The 5157-nt window shown below is 44.0% G+C and overlaps 1 non-coding gene across 1 annotated transcript; it reads left to right on the plus strand.

The window, feature by feature from the left end:
• Nucleotides 1-4789: 4789 nt before the first annotated feature.
• Nucleotides 4790-4895, plus strand: LOC122054413. The gene has a single exon (XR_006132729.1). It is a non-coding gene; the product is annotated as a small nucleolar RNA R71 (small nucleolar RNA).
• Nucleotides 4896-5157: the final 262 nt, after the last annotated feature.

The following is a 5157-nucleotide window of genomic DNA, read 5'->3' on the forward strand; positions in this document are numbered from 1 at the left end:
CAGTGGATCGATTGGGACGCTGCTGCTTCGCGCGATAAGCGCTGGATCGATCCGTGGATCTATCCAGACATTTTTTCAGAGCACAGAGGCGCTCTGGATCGATCCGTGGATCGATCCAAAGCCTCCCCAATCGATTGGGAGCAATCCAATCGATTGGGATTCGACCGTTGGCGTCGTTTATAGCTGTTGGCGTGCGATTCCTTCAGCACAACTTCACCGATTCATTCCAGATTCATCACAGCTCCTCCCCAGCACTCTCTAAGCTCCTCACCGCCAGTTCTTGAAGGTTCTTGGAGGTTCATCCAAGTCAAGAGGCGAGTTGCAACGAGAAGAAGAAGAAGCTAGGGTTTTTACTGCATCTCTTGTAAGCTTTTGCTTATTCTTTACTACCCTTTCTTCTACTTGTATTGAGAGTCTTGTAGGGCTTCTCCGCCTTCGGTAGTTACCGAAAAGGAATGTTTATTAGTGGAGGTGTGTGTGTGTGCGTGGATCATTGGACTAGTCACCTCTTGTGAGGTGGATACCAAGTAAAATCCTGTTGTTAGCATTGTTGTAGTTTGTTTCTTTGTATTCCGCTGCGCATCACTTTGAAGAAACAAGCAACGAAGCACGACGAGCACACGCGAAGCTATTCACCCTCCCCCCCCCCCCCTCTAGCTACTTTTCGGTCCTAACATAGGGGGTCCCCGATGTGTGACAGGGGGAAATCTAGGCATACCAAGAAGATGACCAATGTGTTGATGATATTGATAAAGGGCATCTACTTGTTATCTGGTGATATCCATATCATCCATAAAATTTCTCATTCTTTCCTGATCAATCTCATAATCCTGAACGATCCCTGTCACCTGACTATGGAAGTCCCTAGTAAACTGAAAATAATCCTTTACCTCCCTAAACTGGTCGTCAGATAACTTGAAGCGACCCTCCAACAATCGTTGTTGGGTATTTTGTTTCTCATGAAGGGAGTCTAAAGAGGCACGGAAGTCAGAAAAATCAAACCTAGAGGGTCCCGTGCCATATGCAAAAGAGTACCTAGGAGGTTCCGGATGTCCGAAAGGCTGCGGGAATCCTGATGATGAGGGCTCTTGGTGGTACTTGGTTTCTTCTATAATGGAGGGTACAGCGTCGAGGTGTAAATCAGTAATCACCCAGTTCGCAGGGTCGCGAACTGAAGTGCGCTCGGGGCAAGGAAGGGGTAATGGGAAACCATTGTTCCTAGGGAAGGCAAACTCATTCTCATCCCGACAAATCATCTTCATAGCAAGACAAGAATCAATATCGATCTTGTCATTACCATGAATCATCTCTATTCCATCAAGCTCACAACTCATATTGACTACTATTTGGGTGATCAATCCACCAAACACTATCATCCCCAAAGATGCTTTAGCTGCCCTCAACAAAGTTTGCAAGAAATGAAATCCGGAATCAAAATCGACTTTATTCAACATCATCCAAAGAGAATAGAGTTCTATCTTTCTAACCACCCCATCACTCTCTCCTCGACCAAAGATCGTTTTGCTCATCACTCGGTGAAGGTATCTAAAGGTCGGGTTTTGCATGTGGGATGCCTTGGCTCTAGATGGTTCATAAGGGTCTTTTGATCCTGTTATTAATGTCCAAAATTCATTGCATCTTATTTCATCATCAAATCCACGGGCACCGCCAATAGGTAAACCAAAACAATTATTGAAATCACTAAAAGTCCACCAAACTTCTTTATTCATCATCCTAAAAGTTATGACCCCTACGTAGTGATCCTCAGAAGAAAATTTAACATCAATCGAGCTCAAAAATTCAAGGACTAGGCGAGAGTAAGTCGGTGCATGAGTGTACATAATATCATTCCAATCTAAAGAACTAATCATCCAATTTACATCATCCCTAATTCCTAGCATATCCATAGTAATGGGATCCATATATTTAGTGCATGTAATTTTTCTAGTGACAAGGATATCATATCTAGCTTTTTGTTCATGATTTCTAAAAATAATATTGAACTTGTTTTCGTTACCTTCGTCGCATACCACCCTTTTTCCTTTGCCTTTTGAAGAAGACGTCTTCCCTTTGCCTTTGTCGCCTCCTGGTGCATCTCCTTCGCCAGATCCACTGCTTCCTCGACGAGGTCTCTTCAAGATCTGCGACATGGTGCAAGGTTTTGAGGAATTTCTTGTGGAGATGGGTCTTGAGGATGGAAGAGGAGGAGAAGGAAGGAAAAATAGGGAAGTTTCTTCTCTCTTTTCGGATTTGTAGCTTGAAGAAGTGTTAGATCTAGATGTAGATCTAAGTAAAAATGAGCTCTAGAGGTGGGAATTAGGGTTTGATGAGGTGTAGTAGGGAGGAGAAGATTTTTTAGGAGAGAAGGAGATGGAAATTAGGGTTTTGGAGGAGTAGGCGGTGAACACGGGTAGGGGCACGACCATGTCTTATAAACACAGCCGGGTTAGGTGGGGTTCTACACGGCCATGCCAATTGGCACAGTCTCCTCTTTTCTCCCCTCAGCCAAGGTTGCACGGCCATGCCAATTGGCATAACCCATTCCTCCTTCTTCTATGTACATGTCGCACGGCCGTGCCAATTGGCACGGCCTGAGTCTTCTCCTTCTCTGGCAGTCTCGTACGACTATGCCGATTGGCACGGCACGTGTTCTTCTTTTCTCTGCATAGGCCACACAGTTGTGCAAGGTTGCACGGCCCGTGGCCTTCATTCCTCTGTCGGCTTTGCATGGAGACTCACCTTTCACCATTTTGGTTCCCCTGACGCCTCCACGCCCATGAAATACTCACGACCAGCTCGTGGAGGCTCTGCAAATCCTGAAAACGAATACCCAAAAATAAAAAAATAATAAAAGTACTCAACTAAACTTACTAAAACTAGAACAACGAACTAGAATGAAAAACTCTTGGGTCGCCTCCCAAGAAGCGCTTGTTTTAGGTCTTTAGCTCGACCCTGTTTCATTTAATGTGGACTAAATTCATGGAAGCACGGCTCTCCTCCTAGGGTTAATGCTCCAGTTTGCACCTTTAGTTTCACTCGTGCAGGACAAATGTATTTCTTATTGCTCGCTGGAGGGGAACTCTCATGGAACTGCACTCCTCGACTTTGTGTAAGTTGATCTTGCTAGAGTTTCCCTGAGAAGAGGGGTCACAGATAGAGGAATCAGATAAATCAAATTCAATCTTTTCTTTGACGATCTCCAAGGATAACTTGTGACTTTTCACATCAATGATGGCTCCAGCTGTGGCAAGGAATGGTCTTCCAAGGATGATCAGTATCTTGGGATCCTCCTCCATATCCAAGATAATGAAATCTGTGGGAATGATACATCCACTCACTTCTACTGGCACGTCTTCCACTATTCCCATTGGGTATCTACATGAATGGTCAGCTAATTGTAGTTCCATAGTAGTCAGTTTAATGTTCTGGAGTCCCAGCTTCTTACATAAAGAGTACAGAAGTAGGCTAACGCTGGCCCCCCAAGTCGCAGAAAGCTCTCGATATGAGTTCAAAACCAATTTTGCACGGTATGGAAAAACTTCCTGGATCCTGAAGTTTTGGTGGAGTATTTGCCATAAATAGAGCGCTGCAATTCTCTGTTAATGCTAAGGTCTCAAAGTCACCCTTCTGCCTCCTGTTAGATAAAATACCCTTTAAGAACTTTGCAAACTTCGGCATTTGGTGCAGTGCATCTATCAGTGATATTTCTACGTAAATTTCCTTAATCTTCTTCAGGAATTGGTTGAACTCTTCATCCTTCTGGGAGGTTATTAGTTTTTGAGGGAAAGGAATCGTCTAACTTTGTGGGGGAATTTGAAGAGTTCCTTCAACTTTCTTAGTGACCTCCTCTCCATCCCTGTTCTGGGTCTAATTGGGCATTGGGGGAGAGGGCTCTTCCCCTTGGTCAGGTCCTTTTTGAGTAATGATTTGGGGGTCTCCTAAAGTTCGTCTGCTCCTCAGCTCAATGCAGTTGCAATGTTCCACTGGGTTTATATCTGGCTTCCCTGGAAATGTTCCCTGTGTTCTTGAGATGGACTGGGCTATCTGGCTGTCTTGCATCTTTTGATGTTTCTCAGAATTTTCCATTCTTTGAGTTAACAGCTTGATCTCATTCTTCATCTCTTTTTGCTTTGAGAGAGCTTCTTCAAGCATCTTTTCAATTCTGGACAATTGTGAAGGTTGCTATTGAAAAGTTCGTTGTCCAGATGAGTAGCCCTACTGCCCAGGTGAGTAGCTCTATTGTCCAGGTTGATAGCTTTGTTTTACTGGCCCTTGTTCCCGATTGTTCCGGTATGAGAAGTTTGGGTGATTCCTCCAACCTGGATTGTAAGTGTTGGAGTACGGATTATTTTGCATTTGGTTGTAGCTTACTATCGCATCACACTGCTCAAGTTGGTTTATCTGTGCTTGTATTGGCCCTAGGGGGCAAGCATCTTGAGCATGATCCATACTTCCGCAAGTTTCGCAAACATAAACTATCGCATTGGTCGTGTTGTTGTTGTTGTTTCCCATGCCCTCAAACTTCTTGGTCAGAGCGTCTAGCTTTGCAGACATGAGAGTGATTGCATCTACGTTAAATTTTCCTGACGCTTTTATTGGATTCCCTGAAAAAGAACCACCAGATCTTTCTGATGCCCGTTGATGGTGATTCTATGCCACATTCTCTATGATCTCTTCAGCTTCATCAAGGCTCTTATTCATCAGTGCTCCTCCTGCTGTAGAATCGAGGGATACCTTCGTGTGATAGTTGATTCCATTGTAAAAAGTGTGTAGAACCAACCATTTCTCAAGGCCATGATGGGGGCACTGTCTCATCATACTTTTGAACCTGTCCCAGGCTTCAAATAATGATTCTGAATCTATCTATTTGAAGCTTGCAATCAGATTCCTCATATGAGCAGTTTTGCTTGGTGGATAGAATTTGTCCAAGAATTCTGCTCACACTGCTCCCAGGATGTAATGCTATTTGCTGGAAGGGAATTTAGCCACTATTTTGCTCTGTCTTTCAGGGAGAATCCGAAGAGCAATAACCTTATTAATTCTGGAGGGGCTCCTTTCACTTTCATGGTACCACAAATCTCGTAGAAAAGCTCTAAGTGGTGGTTTGGATCATCGTGCAGTTCTCCTCCAAATTGATTCTACTGAATCATGTGAATT

The sequence above is a fragment of the Zingiber officinale genome, chromosome 3A (assembly GCF_018446385.1).
Source record: "Zingiber officinale cultivar Zhangliang chromosome 3A, Zo_v1.1, whole genome shotgun sequence".
Taxonomy (NCBI): Eukaryota; Viridiplantae; Streptophyta; class Magnoliopsida; order Zingiberales; family Zingiberaceae; genus Zingiber; species Zingiber officinale.